General features: G+C 37.0%; 1 protein-coding gene across 2 annotated transcripts in view; it reads right to left on the bottom strand.

Annotated features, from left to right (window-relative positions):
* The window catches only part of LOC106961448 (gap junction alpha-5 protein), a 34,130-nt gene that overhangs the window by 3,908 nt on the left and 6,485 nt on the right, over positions 1–23,737 (bottom strand). The window contains exon 1 of one of the 2 annotated variants that reach the window (XM_015055186.1): positions 8,170–8,409. The exons of the other annotated variant lie outside the window; for it this stretch is intronic. The gene's annotated coding sequence lies outside the window, so the exon portion shown is untranslated. Of the gene's footprint in view, positions 1–8,169; positions 8,410–23,737 lie in introns of those variants that run through there. 2 annotated transcript variants of the gene reach the window in all.

Below are 23,737 nucleotides of genomic sequence, written 5' to 3'. Positions count from 1 at the left end.
CGTCAGTCGGTTTTCTACATCTAACCTCCTAAGCGGTATGTGAGAACATGCCGTCGCTGAAGCACGAGACCCAAACATGGCAGTGACGAGCTCTCAGCTGAGAATGACCCTATAAGGCAGCTCAACAGACGGCTTTATTGGTGCCACCGGTAACCTCCGGCCCCCCACATCATTAAAAGGTTGAGAGGTGACCCCTGACGCCTGCGTGCATGCTGCATGTACGTGTGGCCGCTTGTGGCTTTTACGGTGATGGATGAGCTGCAAGAAAGTAAAAGCTGAGAGGAAGAGTGAAAACACGACTCCCACTTTCAATCACTGCCTTACTTGGTGGGGTTATACAAAATGTGTACATTATTGAAAAGCTTTAATGGCGTCTGAAGTGGGAAAACGGTACACAATTTAACATGTAGCAGAGAGTTAATGTTCTCTTTTATTAACTCTTGGATGTGATCCATTAATGGTGATTTCTTTTGGAAGCAACACTTTGGTCCAGGGTTGTTCCTTGAATGAACACAATCGACTTTCCATCTCTCTTTCACCATCAGCAATTCCATCATCATAAATTCAGCTTTTATTGCAGCTGTATTATCTCCTAAAGATTCTTAACAGCAATCCGACATTTAAAACGAGGCTGATTTACTCGCCAGGAAAATAAAACCCATGGTTGCAGATTTTTGTTCCAAAATGAAAGCTACCACATTTACTCTATTGTTATTCCCATTTTGAAGAATGTGAAAGACAATATAAGGTATATTTATCAGCTGCGTAAGGACCTGTAACAGTTTGAGTCTAAGTGTACATTTAAATTTGTTTGGATCAGAGGACTGCTCTCTCACTGCCTTGAGGGTTTTTGGATGAAGGATTCTGGATTTTGATTGGACTAATTGAAAATGCAAAGGGATATTTGGGATTAGTGAGCTGGATCTTATCTCAAGGACTCCTCTTCCCTGGTTGCTGCTCTCTCCTAAACCTTGGGCGATCCGCATTTATGAGTAAGAAGAGTAACTGAGGAAAACAAAATCTCCTAATCTCACAGTGTGGCAAAGAGCAGCAGCATATAGTCACCAAACCATTAGATGCTCTCTACTTGGTAAATGGTTGGAGTGCCTGGTATTTTGAACAAATCTATTAAATACCAGATTATCTTATAGAAATCCTAGTGTGGCCGGTGTGGATAAAGTCTTTCAGCAAGTTAAATGTTAAAATGTTTGGCCAAATCAACACAGAAACGGTTCATTTTGAGGATTTTCTCTCACATCAGCCAATAAAGGGTGTCAGTACATTTGGAGGTTGCTGTTTACAAAGTAACCTGAGAAAATCAGGAGGAAATAGATCACAGTTATGAAAACATTTGCATAGACTTCTAAACTTCAGGCCCGGCCAGGTTTGGCGAACCGGTGCGTAACGTAGGACAGTTTGTTTGGTCTGCTGCTTTGTTTCCTGAACACACCCACTACCTGCGACAAGCTGTGGGGAACTGGCTCCCAGCCTCGCTCGGATGAGGTTGATGATCTTTACTGGAAGTAAATCACAAACAGGCTCGGAGCTGAAGGAAGGGAATGAGATTCCAGCCAGCACAATGGCAGGAGGTTGCACATTAAAACAGCCAACGCTCTTATCAGCTGATACTGACAACAGGCTTCCCTCACCTGGGTGAAGCAACAAAAACAAAACATCGCAGCATAAATTCAGTTTTGAGATAAACTTCTTGTCCTCTGGGTCAGAAACAAAGGCGTTTGAGGAAAGTAACTTTGTTTTTAAAGAAAAATCTTGACCTACGTTGTAACAAAGTGAGACAAAAAGCCACAAGATACTGGTGGAAAAATTGGATTAGAAATGGTTGTTTCTTTCAAATAATTAATTCCTCTTCACCTTTGAAAGGTCTCTAGCTGTGGGTGTTTACTTGAGAAAACACAGAGTTACTACTGTATCTGTTGAGGATAAGACACAATAGTAATTTAAATAATTACACAAAATAAAAGTTTTCCAGGCACAGAACTTTCTGGATGCATGGGGTAATAACATGCTTTGCTACTATAGGGTAGCAGAGTAACAGTGGACTGCCACTCCCTCGCCTGCTGCTGCTGGTGGTCAGATGGTTGTAAGATAGTTATATGTCTTTTCCTTTACATACAAAACAGAAACATTTGAGTGTTTTGGGGAAAAAAAACACACCCAAAAATCAGCTCATCTGTTAAGCAAACTAACTGCTGGCTGGTTACCAGAGCAGACAGCCTGACTAATTAACCACCCAAACAATAACCTGTGTGATGTTTGTGCAGATCTGTAAAACAAATTCAGCTCTAGAAAATGTAAACATTTAGCATGCAAATACATTCTTTAAACATCATTATTATATAAGTAACAGTCAATATGTCAGAATATTCTAGCAGTAGTGACAATAATAACTGCTTTGCTGTTAAATCCAGTTGTCAACTTATGTTTTACTTTTTTGTACGTAGCATACAACGGAAAATGCTTTTTTTTTCTTACACGAGAACATCTAACTTTATTTGCACTGTTCTAATATTAAATTTAGTCAACATAGTTATCGCATGACAGTCAAATACTAGAATGCACTAAGTACCCAATGCACAATGGTAAAAAAAAAATGTACCTGGAATAAGCAGACGATTTACTAGGGAGACCTGTCAGTGTCTTCCTGCCTTGACTGAGCTGTTCTCACTCTCAAAGGAAGCAATCTCAAACAATATGATTTCCGCCCAACAGAAGCGTCAGGGTTCAAAACTACAACTGACTGGACGTGAGAAGGGGCAGAGGTTACAGTCAGTCTCTTTCAGTAATTATTTTTGTAGTGTTAAAAGCGCTTTCTAATTGTCCGTCATACCTGTGCTGCTAGTAATAACCAGGGATTTACTGTGATCCGTCGTGCCCTTTGCCGAGCAGCCTGGTTGGCCTGCATATAATCATCCTTGTCAGGTTTGCTTAGAATCACAGTGAGGGTAATAGAGAAGCAATGAGCTATTTGGTGAGGGGGTGTGCAGAGTGGTACATTTCTCATATAAAATGGTATTATGCACCTGTGACGTATTTCTAAATTAAACTGAAAAATAAAGTCAAGGTTGACTGCGAGTTTAAAGAGCCAAATGAACAATAAAAATGGGAAAGCACATGGAATTTTACCTCTTAATTAGTTGGAGGTCAATTGAAACTCAACTGCGTGTGTCTGAAACTTGTCTGCACCGACACTGAGCTGCTCAGAGAGGTGACAAACAGCTACTTCACTCGATCACTAAAGATGCTGCTCATGTAGCTCGATGCGATCATAACTGGAGAAACGCCACGTGCCTTTTCCTCCTCGCAAAACAATGATAAATCCTGCAGACTGCTGGACTCTCCTCGCTGTTGCCTTAGAGGGCAGTGGCTCGGATTCAGGAATCTGGTAAGCTAGGCAGCTAACAAGGCAGGAGAAACCCTGCAGACAATTTTGTACCACCTTCAAGTTATGTTTAGATGACTACCCAGCAAAGCTCTGAGCAATGGTTTAAAGTTCTTTCTGACAGGCCGTAACTCTTAATTGGTTTCCAGCACAACTAAGAATAAACTCACCCGATAGCTTATAAGTTTGGGCACAAGTGCAAAACAGTAACGAGGCTGACTTTAATGTTTCTGCACCTTTCAGCGCTGACCCGCCATGTAGGATCCTGTTAGCGGACTGGGGTACATTACTTGCTTTGTGCCATCCTTTTAAACACGCAGGCGTTTAGGTGGCATTGTTTACATTTCCTCGGGTTGTCTCAAATTGTCCGGGCTTGTTTAGACTGCAATCAGAGGAGGAAAAGGTGTTTACAATGGATGGTAAATTTAGGTTGTTTTGTTTCAAGCTAACCTCAGAAAATTGCTCTGATCGAGGCAAAATGTAAGACGACTCAAACTTGTAGACTGACAGTAACCGATAAATGAATGTTAGATTCAAATCTGATATAGTTTATATTCATTTTGACTTTATTTTAAGTCCTTTTCATGGAAGTAGTTTTCTGCCAAACAGATTAAACATGCTGCACACACAAAAAAGCACACTTTACAAGCTCTTGTTGATTACAGAAGAATCTCTTCTCACACATTCTCCTAGCACATAAATATAAATTTATAAACTCATCTCGCTTTAACTCCACACCACACCTCAAACCTGTTTATTTTTTTTATTAGTGTTATTATTTTTTTAAATTAAAACCACACCTCAAACCTGTTTATTTTTTTTATTAGTGTTATTATTTTTTTAAATTAAAACCACACCTCAAACCTGTTTATTTTTTTATTAGTGTTATTATTTTTTTAAATTAAAACCACACCTCAAACCTGTTTATTTTTTGTTACTGTTATTATTATTATTTTTTTTATTAAAAATAAGTGTTTTTAATAATAATAATACATTTTCAACAAAACACTTTTGTGTAATTTTGTGGAAGTAGTGTGGCATTATGTGCTACGTAGCTTAAGGGGAATTAGCTAATTTGTAAGGCATAATAATGCTAAAATCAACATTTTGTTTTATAAGAGGCTGCTCTTTGTGTCTGAATATGATGCTTTTTCTCCTAGCAGATTGTAAATACAGTGGATCAGCCTCCATTTGCTGTTCAGCGTTCACCTGTCCACTGATTCTTTTTATGGAGCCTATTTAGAATATTTCAAACAAGATGCAGTTTGGGAAAGTGAAGCATGAGCGCAGTGCTTCTTGACATGCATGATTTTAGCAGCTAGCAGCAATCCAGGAAAATCCAGGAGCGTCATTTATATTCCTTCGCGCTGATTGGCTGTAGCTCAAAGAAATAAGAACAACCGTAGGTATCAGGTTCTGCTGTTGTGCTAAGGCAGTTTCCACTCTGCGTACTTACGCATATGAAGGTGGGTGCTTCAACTGTTAAAATAGGCCCTTGTACAACTTTGAAGAGGTAGTTTAAAGTATTTTATCTATCTGTTAGGGTCTGTGCTCCCTAACCTCTGCAAATACTGGGCATCCACCATCGATCCTTTTATATTTCTTCTCTTAGCAGTACAAAGCTTAATTTAGAGCTTCAGTGTTGCATGGGATCCTGATTTTTTATTTATTTTTTTTATTTTTATCTCAGCCACAGCTCCCTGAACTTAAAAGGTTTCATTAATATCACTTGAAACAGACATCAACAGCTCTGTAGAGGATGTGAAATATCCAGACTGTCATTTTCAGGCTAAGACGTTGGTTTTGTTTTATTTTTCAGTTTTGAGGGACTGACATCATCCTTTTTTAGCTTTGTTTGCAAGACGCGTCGAAGGATTGTTTTTCGGTCCAAGTTGCATGTAGCACATACGTTAAAGTCCCGCAGTTCTATATTTGAAGCGCGGCTTTAACACTTGCTCAGTTTTAAAAGTACAGCAGCTGTCTGGATGCTGGGCTGCAGGGTGGCGTGTATATCCTTCCCTGGAGGATTACAGTCAACAACGAGCGTGTTTAAGTTTAGCTTGTATTGACTCGGTGAAGCAGTGAGTTGGGGATTGTGTGACCTAGAAAGCTGATCTAACGCAGAATGAGAATGAGGGGGAGACCAAGGTTCCCTGTAATGTGAGTCACCTGTTGCTACCCTGCACACATCCAGGAAGCATCTAGGCTGCCATACATCAGTCAGGCCAGCAGAAGCTAGCGGGCCAACATGCTGCCTGCTACCTTACATGGCTCTACGGCTGTTCATCTGCCCACTGCTTTACACAAAGCCACGGCCTCGTTATGATCTATTGTTTGGCTGTTTATGGCAATACACTGGAACATTTAGAGCAGACAGCTGAGAGGTGTTTAATGTGCGGGACGTTTGGATGAACTCGCTCCCAAAAGAAATTTCTTTGTAGCTGCTATTTGTGGAGGGGGGACCAAATTAAATGTTTGGCACAATTTCATCCGTTTTTATCTGTTTCACCGTAGTCGGATGTAAAACATTCGTCCCTGGCAATGAACACAATTTGTGTCAGCCTACCAGCCTAAGGTACATTTACACAAATCTTTCCTTTTTGTTTATATTCTTCATCTCCGTACTGCACTGGCAGAGGAGGGGCGGGGGGCGGGGGAGGAGGGTTTACACTGGTGTTTTAGTCTTAGCAGTTCCAGTGTAAGTTTTTTTTTAAAAAAGTACAGACATTTCTGAGTCTCATCAAGATTAAAATCGAGCACGGATCTGTTGCTCTCATGATTACTGAATGTGTTTTAACCAGAGTGATGATGCATAAACATCTTCTGCTGCACTGCAGGTAGACAGTCTGATACACATTCAGTATAAATGCGAATCACCAGGCCATTACATCGATAAAGTTAAAGTATCCAAGTCTGAGCCCTTATGCTTTATACGTTGCTTAAGTATTTAGCCTGTATTCATCTGTGAGGTTACATGTTAGGTGTATTGTAGCAAAATTATTCATTGTATACTTTTGTATTACAATTTGATTTTTAAATTAAAATATTAAATACCTTTCCAGCTCAGTGACCCACACCTCTAAATGACTGTAATGCTGCAACTCTCTATGATGAAATTCAGTAATAATTATCATGACTTTTATTCTGTTAAATCTCTGCTTTTTAAGCTGATGCGTTTCATAGATACTCTTGGATTATTTCGTATCTTCACCGGGAAATGGCGCTACAAACAACGCAACATATAAACAAGTTCAAAATATTTAATGTAAAAAGGGGAAAAAATATTGACATGTGAACCACAGCAAAAAAAAAAAAAAAAAAAAAAAACTGCTTGTGGTACATAGAATACGTGTTTTGATTCTTAAAAAACACATTTTGTTCACAATACCTGAAAATTTCAAATGAAGCAAGTTGTTGTTTGAAGGTTTCCCTGAATAAAGTGATGCATTTTAGAGTAAAACATTTTATTTTGTCATGTTTATACTTTTGCTAAACTGCAGAATTTCCTTCACTTCCTTCATTAAAGTTCTTCTCTCTGTTTCACTACAGAAATTTGTGGAGGAAATAAAATAACAGATTTATAAAATATTGACTGAAGGTCATTTTGATAATTAATCCCTTTAATTTGTAGCTTGAACTCAATAAATCCTTTACGTTGATTTAATGAAGAATGTAAATAATTTTTAGTTTATCGTCTTCTATAAATCAACGCTTACGCTGATGATCTTATTATGTTTGTTCATGTAATAAGAATAAAATCAAAAGATTATTTTTTTATTGTCTAGAGATACAAAGATGTTTTTTTTTTTAAATAAATCAATCAATTTATGTATATATGTTGATCACGTCATCACAAAGTGCAATAACAAAAAAAAAACAACAAACAGAAACAAGAAATCCCAAAAACAAAATGAAATAAATAAAACAAACCCAGGGGAACAATAAAATGTAAAGAAATGTGTAATTAATTGAGGTAACATTGGGAGGTTAATGATGATATGGAGACATTACAGGTAAATTTAACAACTTTAAAGAACAAGGAAATGTTCTATAATTGTGATAAAATTGTTAAAACTAATGTCACAAATAATAAAAATAGGAATAAAACAAATAAATGTTCATTAGTCACAACAATAAAACAAGACAAACAGAAGCCGCAAATAAACAATTTCAAGTCAAACAAAAAAAGTGCAATAAAACTACAGTTTGAATAATTTCAGATAAAATTAAATTAGAACTAAATAATATCAGTAATTACAAGTTTAATAAAAACTGAGTTAGAATCCCAAAGCAAAAGTATTAAGTTAGAAATGTCAATTCACTCATATGTAGTAGAGATAATCTTTTACTGTTATTTGCCATGTCATGGATTAAAAGCGATGAGAAACGTGAAAGCACTAAATTACATTTTCGGCTGTCAGATCATGAGACAATCCTGACAAAATGTTTCCTCAAGTCTATCATTTGCTAAGTAAACGTCGCTGGTGGCGCTCGGTTTAAACGTCCCCATTGCTGCTTTTTGTTTGACTCTTTGAGTCTTTTGTTGAGAGTTATAAAGACAGAAGAGAGCGATCGGGTCGAAGACTGTACCTGCCAGGGAGGACAGCGACTCTAACAAACCCCAGGCCTCCATCAACAAATCATCCCCGACCTCACAAACTCCACCGCAATCTGGCAGCAACGTCTGAGAGTCCCCCCCCCTCCCCCCCTTCCCCGTTCTCTACAGGCTTCACAAAATGGAGATGCATCACGTTTATAAACAAACTTACCTTCGGTTCTGCTTGTCTTGACTTCTGCTCAGGTAGAAGGTCTTTATCCGTCTGCTGATATGAGAGGAGATCAAGTCCTTCTTAACTTCTCGGTGAAGATGAAGAGCGCAGAGCTGTGAGTGAGGTTACCTTCTTCTAAGGAACATCAGGAGGAACTGGTTTTAGCGGTGGCATCTGAGTGTTGACTTATTTGTCCACACCAGAAGAGTAGCTGGGGCATCACAAGGGAGAGTGTGTGTCTCTCCCCCCCACCCCCCCCCTCCCCCCCCCACTCGGACCTCCCCTCTCCCTCTCTTCCTCCTCCTCCATCTCCTCCTCTTCCTCTCCCACCTACCCCTTTTTACATCTCACATCCCTGGTGCTCTATTTTTTGCTGGGAAGCATTCTCCAGCAGACGGGGAGGAAGTGGAATTGTTTTCGGAGATCAATGGCAATTCCGCCTCGGAGTAAATGTCCAGAGCGCTTCAAGTGACTGTGTGTTCTTTGAGTTTTACACTTCTGCTTTGTCTTCATCCACTTAAAAGTTGTCCTTCTACAAATGAGACGTGTTTCAGCACAGCAAAGCCATGTGATGCAACCGACATTTGTGTTACCACAAGCGGCAGAGAAAAGCCGTGTAGAGAAGCAGTCATGAGGTTTTGGTGGAAGCACTATACCTGCTTTGTTCATCTGCTCGTCCCTGGAAAATCCTGATCTGAAACCTCCGCTTCAAGTTGGGAAACCTTACGACTCTTTAAGTGAAAGCACTATTCCTCGTTATCTGTCCTGCTTTTTCCATAGTGATCCATTTGACATAACCACTGTGAATCTCAGCCTCGGATCAGTTTCCACGGTCTGCTGACACAGAGATGTTGCAATGAATATTCTGGGTATTTTTTTTTTAGCTTTAATTCCTCCTTGCTGAAGGCTGATGTTCATTCAAATGAATGTAATTTTGTTGTTAGGGCACACATGCAGTCTAGGTCAAAGTTCATGGCTTTGGCTCTGGATTTAGAGGGCCTTTGACAATTGTTACTTGGGCGAATTAATGCTTATCTTCTCCTCTTGTTTAGGTAATTTTGCAAAACCCCACAGTTGTCTCTGATGTATTGGACTGATCACAGAAAGAACTGATACAAGGAATGAATCTGGTTTTCTACTTGCTTCACAACTTCATATTTGAAAGCTGAGGAAAGGGCTAATTTAATAGCTTTCTGAGCCTCAAAAGACCAAACACAAGTGGTTTTGGTCACCAGCTTTCATGCAGTCACTATTAGCATGCACATCATATTATTTTTGGGGCTTTTCATGAATCATGTGAATCATTCTTTTTGCATGGTAGATTGAAAGAACAATCCACCATCTTTTTCAGGCTCAAACTGGGCACTGAAGTTTGAAATGGGTCCCCTCAAAAGGACACACACACACACACACACATCTATTCTTCCCAGCTACGCAGATTAACCAAATGCCTTCAAGTCAAGAAGTTTTCTGGTCATAGGACCACAAGTACGTTTGGAGGAATGAACAAAAGCCAGGCTTTCAACACCATTCAAAGTGGTGGAGATGTCTTCCTGCTGAGCTCCTGCTTAGCTGCTGGTGGTATTGGTGCATTGCACTCAGGTAGTTTACTCTCCCTGCAATGCCGCTGTAGGAATCAGGACTAAATCAAACGAAAGCAGAAACCTACCATGAAAACATCAGTATTTGAGGTGGGGATAGTGCAAATAGTTCTCCATAAATGTGTAATTTAGTTCTCCTAATCATTTAAGACATACTTGTAAGAATTTAATTTTGCTTTATTACAATTGAATAAAAAAAACAAATTTATAGTTGGCTTTGATTTTGTAATCTTGATGAGATGAATTATAAAAAGGATAATTAGATTTAGGAAATTGGTTTACAATGATCCTAGACACAATACAGTATTACAAGCACAGTTTTGATTTGTAAACCTTGGATGCTTTTGTGGAAATTTAAGAAAGGTTGATCCTGTTGGGGATTCCTCCAGACTGAAAAGCACAAACTGGACCTGATTTAAGGAGATACGCGTGCCAAAAAAAGCAAATCACTCTTCCCCTTTGTAAGATTCACAGACATAATAAAGGTTTCACAAATAAAACTGAGTTTCAAACAACTTCTATATATAGTGTCCATGATCTTGTCGAGGGGTTTGCACTTTCTTTGCATGCTTGTGTTTTTTCTGGATTCTTTCACAATCCAAGACATTCATGAAAGGCTTAATTTATTTATACCTACAGCAGATACCAACTTAAGAATCACTATTAAAATCAGCTTAGAAACTTATAGCTAGATTATGTTGTCTTTTTCCATATGATCAGATTAGCAGACTGACCCTGTGTGACAAAGTAATCAAAGACTTGGAGCGTTGATTATCTTTCTGGGTGACTCATTTTGTTGCTTGCTGCCAGTGTTGTGGCCTAATCAGGGGTCTGAAAGTCCAAATTCACACACACAACAACTGCGCCTTTAAACATGAATCACAGAAATGTTTTGTGAGGTAAAAATAGCCAAGGAAAAGAGTGGTAAGGATCTCATGACAAAACCCTCTTAGTCTTCTGATCAAGAGCTTGGACTCTTAACTTCTGCCAGTTATTAAGCACGTGCTGTGTAGTGTTTATATGTGAATCCACTTTCTTCTAGCATTTTGTCCTCTAAGATTGAGTTCTTCTGGGTCTGGCATAGATCAGGTTTTGTAAGGATGTAGCAGCTGCTGCTAGCTGCAGATAAATCTAATCTTTCTCAGTTTGAAGGCCATTTCTGTTGTGCTGATCATCAGAATTGAATTTGGAAGTAGATTGTCATTCAGTGATGTGTGACACAATCTGATGTTCCTTCACATTTCTGCAGCAGGAGAGTGAAGAGTGGAAAACCTGAATGTGATTTCTTAATGGTGGTTCATATATCAGTAGCTTAGTGCCAGCTCGGACCACAAGAGAAGCCAAATTAATAAAAAGCACCAAAGTTCTCACCATTATATCATCTTACACTTCAAACTTATTTTCAAGTATCTAACTAAAAGTGCATAACTGTCTAAATCTTGGGGGGAGTTTTAAATTACATTTAACCTGTGTATACAACTTTAGTGAAAAAGTTGCAGGCACTAATACTAGTAATCTGCAGTATTATTTGCTCAGTATGAGGTAAAAAAAAAAAAAAACTTTAATAGCAAGCAAATGATAACAAAGAGTCAACATAGCAGACACTGACAGTATTTCAGGCAAGTCATGATGTCCTCAGGGCCATGACAGCTTAGCAATAGAGCTCTGACTAGATTCACTATTGCAAACACAGCAAGTATTCATGTTTCGCTACGGCAGAGAATTCAACAAAAAGTGATACATCTGCTGTGTCACAGTCAGAATCCCTGCAACAGTAAACCAGTCAAAGTGTTTTAAATGAGAAAAAAGCACAAATAACATTACAAAGAAAAGGTACTGCCGAGTTGACACTGAAGAAAGTAAAACATAAAAGGGAAAATATTACTACTTCTACTTCTATGGTATTAGTATGGAAATTGAAACTTTCATTCCAAACGATCAATACAAAAAGTATCAACTTTCTTTGCCTTAACTTTATGGTTTGTAAAGGATTGAATGCCCAGTTTTATTTCTACTTCCCTAATTAGTAAAGATTGATGGAACTGTTTATGTTTTTATTATTTTGAAAGCAACGTTCCTATATTTTTGCTTCTTTATCAAAAACAAAACGGGAAGGGGGTTGTCTGGAAAATTTGTTCCTCTAAAGGGATCGGCCTGGAAATGGTGAGAAACAAAGTCAAAGGAATATGGAATCATGAGTGTTGTAAAAGATTTAACCACTTCATTTAGCTTCAATATTCCCCAGTTCATATGGGGAAAAAAGTGAATTGCCTTAATAGTAAAATGAAAAATATGGATTCACCTTGTAATGTTCTATTTAAAACACTTATTTTTTACAAGTATAACTATTAATATAAGTGTGCAAAACAGTGCTTACTTTAATGTTGAAATAGGTAACGTTTATAAGTGAAACCTGTAAACTTTTAAGTTGAAATTTGTGGTTTAACTAATTCAAAGATATTATGGAGGTAAAGTGACGAGCATCTACTGACAGGGAAACAAGAGAAAACCCGAATGACCCGGGGTTTATCATGGAATTCCTAAGGCTCCCTACTTTTATAGATACTTTTGTTTAGGTAACATTACAAAGCATCATAAAATACATATTCATTATTATACAGATAATACTCAGCTATACATTCCTAATCCTGGAAAACTATTTGATGTTTAGGATTAACTTCAGGATAGGATCAAAAGACAAAAATACAAAACAAAGATAAAATACATTCAAAATTTTACATTTACAAAATTACTTCTCAGCAGTGTTTTTTTTTTTTTTTTTTTTTTTTACTAAACCAAGTAACTGGGAATGCAATGAGTGCAACATTTTACTCTCACACACTTATAAACAAGAATCTTTAGATAAGATTCGTCTGAATGCAGAGAACAGAGAAGGATTAAATAAACACACATGCACTGCAACATCATACATGGAAACCATCTGAAACCTATGATATCCATGGCAACATCAGCAGCTGAATTTAGTTTGTGTTTTTGACCTAAACTGTGACAGTGAAGACAAAAAACAGCTTTCCTTACAGGCGCCTTTCGGCTCCAGAGAGTGTCAGAGAGTCTTACATTTGTTTTATTCCAGAAGTTTTCATTAGATTATTGAAAGCTGAATGAAAGCAAACAAAATCCAAGTTGTGGACCTTGTCAGTTCCTCCTCCACCCTGCCCAGAACAAGGTTATCAAGATATGGAGAGAGTTAAGAGTAAGCATGTATTCTTAATGGCACCAACCAATGCCACGGAGCCACAAGCTGCTCAGTGTGCAGTCGTGGAGGTCAAGTAGTCTGACAAATGCAGGAAGACAGATATCTACCCGAGCCCTCATCCAGGGCAGCCTCGAACTGAGGACAGGCGGACTGCGTGTGCACACCAGTGTGAACAGATTGACTTTGTTCTGACTATATGGTTTACATTTACATCTATGGATGCATGCTCATAATATAGTTTTAAAAACAAGCTGTGAATGAAAGGACTGTGCAGCAAAAGTGATAAGGATGAAAGGCAGGTCAGACATACAGCAATGTTTGTTAGTCCTGCTGGGCTAAATTTATTTTTAGTTCAGTAAATGGAATAAGCTTTTTTTTTTTTTTTTTTCAACAAAATGTTTTTTATATATACTGCTTAAAAAAATAAAGGGAACATTTCACTCCTCCATTGGTTAATAAATTTGATTTCCATTGATGATTTTTGTGTGATTTTGTTGTCAGCACATTCAACTTTGTACAGAACAAAGTATTCAATGAGAATATTTCATTCATTCAGATCTAGGATGTGTTATTTGAGTGTTCCCTTTATTTTTTTTATCAGTGTATAATCACATAACCCTTCTCGTGTGAATAAAGGATTTTCTTTTGCAGTAACACAATCTTTCTTTAATAATTTTTTTAGTAAAAATCAAGATTTGAAGAGGGGGAAAAACAACTAATATTTGATCACTGTGAAATGTGAATTTTTTAGCTTTTAGTGAAAAAACAAATGAAATTTCAATGTAAAAATAAAAACAATGACTTTGTTTTAGCTTAAAAACATATTCTGAATATATTTTACCATTGAAAGAGTGAGTACAAACATACAACATTAAAATTTAAGCGGCATTCTTTTATTCAAATCCTGTTTTTTATTCAAATCCTTTCTGTGGAAGTATAGTATAGTATAGGAATTACTTCCACAGGAAAAAAATGTTAAAATAGAACTGTTTTAATAAAAGCACCAGTCGCACAAATACAGACACCGGCATGACTCCTAAAAAGTGAACTGCATTTTATGTTTAAATTTTAATATGAATGTTAGTAAACTTTTTCTTTGTAATCGATGACTTCCTCTGTCCCTGAACCCTTCATATGATGGTTTTAGACACTTTTCACAATGGGACATTAAAAAGGCTCATAGTCAGAGAAAAATTAATACAGTTCTTAAAAGATTTTTTGCCTCTACTGACTTTTATCACAGCAATCAGACAGAAAAGGGACCAGAAAGACGAAGGGCTAGAGATTATTTAAACCCTGGATGGCACTGAGCAGAAATAACCTTTTTTATGTTCATGGTGTTTCACCTGATTCAGGCAAAACTGGGCTTGAAGCAAATATTTTATGTGATTTCTCATTCCTTTTCTAATGTCTCTATTCTGGTTGCTCCATAAAAGTTGAATTGTGAATTGAAAGTCTAATAGTTGTGCTATCAACAGATTCACTCACCTGAGCTGTGGATTTTTGCAGCTCCTTCAGAGTTCAGAGCTCTGATTACCATGTTCTTTTCTGTTGGTACACATGATAAAAAAAAAAAAAAAGATCTGTTTTATTTCTAAAGCACCAAATAAAGATACGCTGCTTTAGCAACCTGGTTGTGAACCGATACTAGTGTTAATCATATTTGGATGTCTGATTATGGTTAAGAAAAGGCAACTTTTTAAAAAATTCACCATTAAAATATGTCTATCACTGAGTTAATGTTCAATCTCTGCCTCTTTTTCCACGTCTTGTGTTTACACTTTACTATATCATTGTTTTATGACTTCCTAAATGCGCTGGTTATTGTCTAAGGACTTAGTGTTAAGTAACTAAGTGGATATATGTGAGAAACTTACGGGTGTTTTCTAGAGGATGCTTGGCCGTGTGCACCGGCCCTCCTATCCGTAGATTACATTGTATTCAACAGCAGGTTGACTGAACAGACCTGAGGGTATGAAATCATCCTTTGTCTAGCCGTGCTGCCCCTGATAAAGCCAGAGGGTGTTACCCTCCTTTGAAAATGGCCTCCAGGCCTTCAGGCAGTGCTTCCTGACCTCCGTGATACGCACACCCACAGTTTTCCTGATGCATTGCGCTTATCAGAAACCCAGTCACCCATCAAGTAATTTGATCCAAAATCTCCATTGTTTTTGTCCTCATTTGACTCCGTTTCTTAAAACTGAAATATGCAACTTCTCCCGGAATCTTAGACATAATATCGTAAATTCAGGGTTCAATGGTAAAGATTTCCTCAGTTTGACAGACATTTTCCTCTCCAGCAGTTTTACCTTGTTGCAGGTTTAAGAAACTTAGATTTTAGTTATTTTTTTTTAATTCTCAGCTGTTTTACCTGGCCAGAACATTATTAATATGTGGCATTAAACAAATAGATCAGCCCATCAGGAACTAATGGAAACATGAGAACAAGCTCCACAGTATTAGCTATTTCTGATTCAGTTTTTGTTCTGATCAGTCCTTGTTGATACGACCGTCAGTCTGTCTTTGGATCAATCGACACAATTTTATTGGATAAAGGATAAAATATATATTTTTTATCTTGTAGTTAAATAGGTATTAAAACAAAATGTTAAAAATGCAGTTAAGATGTGTTTTTAAAATTTTCATTGAAATTGGTATTTGCGTAGCCTACTCAGAGTAAAAAATCTAAGAACAGCGTAAGAAATAGGAGTTACTGACTATTCTTGTATAGATGGAGAGTTTTATTTGCTCAAAACCTTTTGATTGTTAAATTAAAGGCAAAAACTTTTCTTGTTTGGTGTCATCCACTAAACATCTGCTATTTTTCAGGACTGATGTTTTTCTTTTTACAGTCCTGCTGTTTGCCCAAAGTTTTTGCTGTTGCTGGTTTTTAGAAAAGTGTATATTTTTGTTATGTTCTTCCCCTAGACATGTCTGAAAATTTGGAGATGCTTTGTATGTAAAAATGTGGAAATCTAAAAATTTTTTAGAAGAAATCAAGATCTTGAGGACATATTGCATTTTAAGTTGGTGTAATCTTTTCAAAGACAATGTTTTTATCATTAATTTCCTCAAATGAGAGGTGAAATAGAACATTCAAAAATATAAAAATATTTATTCCAATGAAAATTGCACATATTAAAATGGTGTAACAATATGCAGAGCATTTTCATAGCTTGTGATCTGACATATTTGTCATTAGACTGGGTCATTGTTTGGCTGTGAGGGTCATTTGAGGAATCTCACATCGCTGAGAGGTTGTGGGTCAGGCTGTGGGAAAGTTATGATCCTAATAAGACCTGCAGAAAAAAAACAAAAAACATCAAAAATACAAAAACAAAGTTTAGCGTTTTAAGATTGTCCTGTGTCATGTGAACTCCAAAACACTCATCCTACACTACAATATCTGTCTTCCAGGTCTTTAAATCCAGTCACACATGGCACTTATATCCTTCCTCTGTTAATGCCTCCTGTCCACCCTCCTCCCACCGCTCCTCCATTGTGTGAGCATCGACTCTCCTTACCCTCCTCTCCCTCCCAGCGAACTGAGAGGAAGCTGCCTTTCCAGTTCCTTTTTCACTGGTGAGAACAATTCCTGCCTCGTCTCTCACACCGTCTCTCTTTTTCTCATAGGGACGGACTTGCCAAAGTGCACAGAGCTGCTGGCTTTGTGACGCATGTGACCCACTGATTTAAAAACTGGCTACTGGTTTGTCCAAAGCATGATCCTCTACAATGACTCAACGTGAAAGAAAATAATTCTGAGAAAGTGGAAGCGGTTAAAGAGAAAACTCCTTGGTGACACCTTAGCACATACCAGGTGACTAATATTTTATCAGTAATGACAATAAACTCTGGCATAAATACTTTGGATATTAGAGCAACCTATGCAGCACTTTAGGACATAAACTTGGGTATAAAATTAATATTATTTTTCTCTTTTATGGTACCCTGGTATATTGTCCTAGTTCTATCTTCTTTGAGGCCTTTTTAAAAATAATTACTGTACATTGTGACCATAAATTAGATAATATTACCTTAATGCAGCTCAAAAGGCTAACCAATATTTTTAAAGAATTAGATCTCCCAAATTTCTATGTTACTGTTTGTAACCAGAGCTGTTCTGGTTGTTTTATTGGTAAATACTGATTTTCTGCAGGTATGCACAATAGAAATAATACATTTTGTGACTATTATTCAATGCATATATGTGTTCTTGTCTATTAATGTCTTAATTGTAGATTTTTTATGCTGCTCAGCAGGTTAAATGCACAAATCCAGCCTGAGAGATAAACTTTCAATAGATGGCAGCATAATTGTCAAAATTGATGCGTGAACATTTGATTAGGTGAAATAATGAACGTTGACAGATTCAAAACCACAGAAAATGGCAAATCACAAACAATTTAAATTATGTTTTTGTCTCTGTTCTTTGTCCATAATGTTGTAATTTTTGAGGGGAATTTTTTTCTTTTGCACTTGAAGCCAAAAACATCACAATAAATCAGACTGTTTGAACATCTGCGAGTTTTAAAAGGACATAAAAGTGGTTGTATGAGTTTTGCAAAAGGCAAAAAATGAATTAATTTATCTTAGCAGTTGCAGTATAGTTAAATACAGATCTTGAACTAAAATATACAACATAATTTCATTTAATTTCCAGTCTAATTTTGCTATAATAAAAAAAACCCAGTATAACCACAATTATTATTTTCGAATATAGATGTATCTTTAGAGGTGTAAGGGGATGCTTTAGTTTCCACATCACTGCTCATGTTCTTGTGACTAAATCTATTTTCCAAATATTCAGAATTGTCTTGTAAGAGTTTGATACAGGTGGATAAAACTTATGTCACTTTCTAACATCACTTTAAATCACTTTGATATACTGAGAAACTGTTGAGGAAATCTTTTGTTCACTTTAAAAACTGTGACTTTCAAAATGCTTGCTACACTTTGAAACAGATAATATACTCATATCTACTTTACACCACACTGTGTCTTTGAAGGCAAAGAAAAATCTAAAGGTATTGTGAATCTTAAAAAGATAAAAACTTTCTCAGAATCTCTCAGTAAAAAAAAAAAAAAAATCAGAGTATAAGACAGCAGCAAGTCCCCTTACAGACACAGGGGGGTGGTATGAGCTGGTGTTATAACCGGACATGGGAGGGGAAACCTTAAGCATAAATTCAGGTAGTGAGTCAAAGCAGCTCAACCTTCTCACCATTTAAATACACAACTCCCTCTTGTAATCTTGACAACAATCAATCTGTATTTTACTCTCCAGTAAACATTCAAACAATAACCGGCAAAAATATTTACCAGAGGAAAAACGTAGAATTTTTGAGCAGCACTTTTTCTTTCAAATGACGTATTTTATTGCTGCAGATACCCAATTTTTTTTTTTTTTCACAAGGAGTTGTGTTTCTGTTTGACAGTTCCTGTAGTAAAATATGTTCGAAAGGCCTGGTTATGCACTTGCAGGGTCTTAATGACCCTTTCCCAAGAGGCTGTTGTCTTTGTGTGCAGTTGAGCACGCGAAGGACAGCGGCCTGGTCCAAATTCAACAAATCTGACCTCACAAACACAATGGTGTCAAGAACTCAGCCCACAGAAAAACAATGCTGTGGTTTGGGACCAGATGTGACAGATGTTGAAGGGCAAATAAGAGAGCGTATGTGTTTATGCTTCACACTGCACAAACATGATTTGAAAATTGCGATTGATTGATGTAAAGTTAATCTTTTTGACTGCTTGATCTTCTGACACTTTGCATAGACTAATGAAGTAAGAACCAAGAACGCACAATCAGGTAGCCTCATTAAAAACATATTTGTTTAATACAACCAAAAAGTTTGATTTCCTCAAAGTGAACAAAAATCTATATGCTGTACATTTACCAGTTCTATACATCCTGTATAAATACACATTTTAACAATTGTGGACAAAAAATGTATGTAAAAACTATTTTACAGCTGGATTATTCCCAGTTGAATTTTGTGTGTGTGTGTGTGTGTGTGTGTGTTTTATGTGAGAATTTTTTATTGCTAAAATTAATATTTGAGTATTGTGGAATAACATAAGTATTTTTTTGTGTGTGCAGTAAAAACCAAAATTAAAAATGCTAAAAAATATGTTGACTCAGATTGTTCCTATGTTGATTTTTATGAGAGCATTTCCTTGCTCATATATTTTTCTTATCACCTTTTTTTACAGTATATTTTTTTGCGACCTAGGGACACAGGTAGAGCATAAAATTAAGAGATCGAGATTCTGTGCCAGAAAGTCAAAAGGAAGTTTGATTTTCTACATAAAAAAGCTGAGAACTGGTCGACCCTCCATGATGATAAAAAGGCACCCGTCCATTGAACTCCAGTTGTTTAGAGGGATTGGTTCCTTGAGGTCTAAAGCCTCCATTGAAATGAAAAGACGGGATATTCAGAGTGTCGACTCATGAAAAAAAAAGATCACAAAGAGAAAAACTGAGTTGCTGAGTTAGAGGGTTGCTACAACACAAAGAGAAATGGTGAAACTCACACCCACTAACTCAAATATAAATGTATGTATGTTTGCACACTGAACAAACAAGTGTTTGGAAACGAGAACCTGTCTGGAGCCCTAAGCCTTACGCCATTCAGGTCTTATTGTTCTGCTATGTCATGGGATGCAGCGCTGTCCCCCGAGGTCAGGTTGTATCTCTAAGGGTCATCGCTGATACCATCTCTGTAAAACTGCGGTGAACGCTTCTCCTCTGTCTGCAAGTCCAGAAACCAGACGATTCGTGAGAGAAGTTCATGTGACTGACAAAGAGAGGTAATAAAAGATATAATGTGTTTTTCTTGGAAAGTATCTTTTGTTGCTTAAAAACTGGATTTACTTGTCAAACTGACCATTTATAATCTTCATATCTACTAAAATGACCATGTGCATTTTTTTTTTAAATCACATGAACCGAAATTAATGTAGATGTGGAAGTACGATACAAATGATACACAAACCTTTTGTTCTCAAAATACAACCTTGTTTACAAAACTGACATTTTTAAAAAGAATCTACAAATCATTTACTTCTTCCAAAACAAGATAACCTACTATACAAATAGAGAAATATGTGAACTGACTTGGACCTACAACATAAGTAAGTCCAAGAAAAACTTCAAATAAAGTGAGTTTCTCTACTTATCTTGACTATATGAAATGTTTTACTTGTAGTTAATGTGCTCATGCTCATAAACAGCCAGTCTGAGCATACAGATATGCAGATTTGTGATTTCAAAAGCAACTCTCAGCATCTCAGCAGTAGAGAAGCTTTCTTAAGCAGTGCCTTCTGTTGAGATTAAATAAAATCAATAGTGATATGATATCACTGAACTTGTATTACGTTAGTGGAAATGCAGCACCAGCCTAACTTTCCTTCAGTACAGTAGTCAGAGAAAGATTTTAGCTGTTTTTCTAAAGGCCTTTGAGTGATGACAAAGCTGTGCCACTTCTGATTCAGTTCTGAGGTCAACCAGAAACACAAAGGCCCAATGAAAAACTACATTGTTGTCTCAGGGTGATATAGGTAAATGGCATGAACAGAATGACTTTTCCCAATCTTGTTAGAATTTAAGAAAAATATTTTTTGAGCCCAAGTAAGAATGGTTAAGAAAGTGTTTTTCCTCAGGGAGTGGTGGGAGATGTTCATTGTGTGAGAGCTAACAAGAAGGCCAAATCAAACCAAGCTGGTGCCAACGTATGTTCGACCACATAATGCATATTGTTAGATCAAACAAATGTCTTAAACTGCGTCATATTGATAAGCTCAGTGCAGAAATACGATTTAAGTTACTTCCAGACACTCTAAGGCCCTTCAAGCAGCGTCACATGGCACCACAGCGCCATAGGCAGATGATCACCACACTATATGTTTGTTAGCGTGTTAGCATCCTGATTAAGGCCCAGTTGGTACCCTGCGAAGGTCTAATCTGGCCTCACGCCTCAATGCACGTGCTCAATAAAGCCCGCACCCTGCATCATGACATCATGTCTTTGTGTGAAATCCCAGCGCCATTCACTGGGCCAGTGTGGGGCTTAGCATGCAAGCATCCACTATACCAACACACTGCTCTTTAAAGGGACTCCCCTGGTCCCCCAGCTATGTGGATACACCCTGAACATGCCTGTGAGCCCATGCGCCATGCCAGACCTTCAGGGGAGTGAACATTTGAGCTTTTGTAAGAGGAAATCTTTATATAAGAAAATGTGACTTCTCCAGGATATGTAATGACTGCTTCCATGTATCCAGTTGGGGTTATATTGTAACAAGAAGGTTCTTGTTTTTGCATTAGGAAATACATTTTGAAAAGCTAAGTTTAAAGCCTTAGTGTGAAACCAAGGCTTTAAACTTAGTAGGGTCTAATGTCTACTTTTAGACATTAGACCCTCAATGTCTAAAAGTAGACATTGAGAGATGAACTCTGAATTTCAGCACACCAGTGATACCTCCACAGATTGAGAAGAGCATTACAAGTTAAATGAACGATGAGCAAAGTGAAGAAAACATTTAATAATCCAGACAAACAGCTGTGACATTTGATGTTCTAGCATGCAGAGTGAGAGCTGATGACGCCAAATGCATTTTTAAACCATCTGATTTAAAAGCTGGGCATAGAAATTCATGGAAAAAGATTAAACAGCAAACATGCTATTTGCAAATAGCAACTCTATTACTTAATGTTTTATGTTTCAGCAGCGATAAAGTTCTTGTGAAGCCTCCATGTTTGATTGAGCAAAAGGAAATGAATAGTTTAAATTTAAATAAACTCTATATGCCGCTCACTGCCAAACAATTGTTCTGTTGATTCCTTTAAATTGGTGCACCAGTGATTTGGCATGAGTGCAGGTTTGCAACAGTTTACATTACTTATAAACACTAACTTTGTTTAAATGAACCTTAGGATTTAATAAAATATGTGAACATTTGGCACAGATAAAAATGCTGTTGTTTTACTGACAGGATTTCATACTAATCAGGATTTTTTTTTTTGCCACATTTTGTAATGTGAGGATAAGATCTTGCTTATATTATAGTCATGTAAACATGGTTCTGGATTTCCACTGTGGGAAAAAAAAAACTGAACTACAAAGAGAACACAAAGTTCAAAGAGTTAAAATGTAAATAATGTAAACCACCGAGCCAAGATCCTGTGGGCCGTCCAGATCCAGACAGACAAAATGGTAATGGCGAACCAACCGGTCATTGTGGTGGTGGATAAAGAACAGAGGAAAGCCGTTGTGGTGGGTATAGCAATACCAAGTGACCACAACATCAGGAAAAAGGAGAAACTGGAGAAATACCAGGGCCTCAGAGAGAAACTGGAGAAGGCCTGGAAGGTGAAGACCACAGTGGTGCCTGTGGTCATCGGGGCCCTCCGGCAGTCACCCCCAAACTGGCTAAAACAGATCCCAGGAACAACATCAGACATCTCAGTCCAGAAATGTGCAGTTCTAGGCACAGCCAAGATACTGGAGGAACCCTCAAGCTCCCAGGCCTCTGGTAGAGGACACGAGCTCAGAGGATGAGAGAGACCACCCACGGAGGGTGAGAAGGGAATTTCTTATTTATATGTCTATATATAAATAAGAAATATATAATCTACCTTTAGATAGAACCAACTAGCCACTGTGTGTTAAAGTTGGCAACTAGCACACCATGTCTTTTAAATGGACTCACTGTGCAAGAAGATTAATTGTTCCATAACTTTTTAATTAAAATATTTAACAACAAGAACAATACGTCTGGGCGATTGTTCTTATTTTCTATTTCAAAAATAGTTTCATACCATAGACAATTTGCCAGGCTTCGTCTGGTTTATTTATAGCAGTTTCATCTGGTATTACAGCACAGCTGATATAAAACCAGACAATAACAGTAAATCTGAATTATTAAACAATTAATGATTCAGATTTTTATAAGATAGAGTTGCTAAAATGTCATATGTTACATTTACGTTACAAGTTGTAACGTAAAGTTTCATATTAAGCTAATTTAAGTAGAATAATCAAACTTTCCCATTGAATAGTAAATCTCAGAGACCGTTTTTTTTTTGTATTTGTGTAAATTTATTAATTTTCTTTTTAGCGTCTTAGCCAGTTGCACATTTTGTTGGTGTAATGTATGGTGTTTATATTGAAAAATTTTCCATTTCATTGTTAGCAGATTGTTACTAAGATTGTGTGTTTATTCTGTTTATAATTGCTAGTTGGGAATAAAAGAATGTGAATCACAGTGACACACCACATTGACATGCTTCCTTGAGGGAATAGAAATAATTTTCCCAGCTCAGTAGGAAGAAATAGTCACCAGGAATGTTATCGCCCAGAATCTTATGGATGCTTGAACAGAAGAACACTGAACCCAAAGGTATTTAAAGTTTTGCAAGAAGGAAGTAAAAACTAAATCTGGACAGCATTGCTATGTATTATAAACATTAAAGTTATTTCATTATGTTCTTTTGAAATAATATAACATAAATTTATTGAGTAAAATACAATAAGTAGCATAAAAATGTCTAATGATCTTCAAGCTTATTGCAGCATTTTATACATATTTGTCTCTATTAATAATTAAAATTTGTGTGTTACAGTTTAGAGATATACCAAAAAGCACATCTGAAATTGAAATTCTGTTCAGAGGTCATTCATTCCCAAAAAAAAGTGATTCTTGAGAATAGGGACAAAACAGGTCCTATGGATAAAGCACAAAATTT

This window comes from Poecilia latipinna, unplaced genomic scaffold, assembly GCF_001443285.1.
Source record: "Poecilia latipinna isolate Pla-1442-1.1 unplaced genomic scaffold, P_latipinna-1.0 Scaffold1302, whole genome shotgun sequence".
In the NCBI taxonomy this organism is placed as follows: domain Eukaryota; kingdom Metazoa; phylum Chordata; class Actinopteri; order Cyprinodontiformes; family Poeciliidae; genus Poecilia; species Poecilia latipinna.
This window is presented reverse-complemented; position numbering and strand designations above follow the sequence as displayed.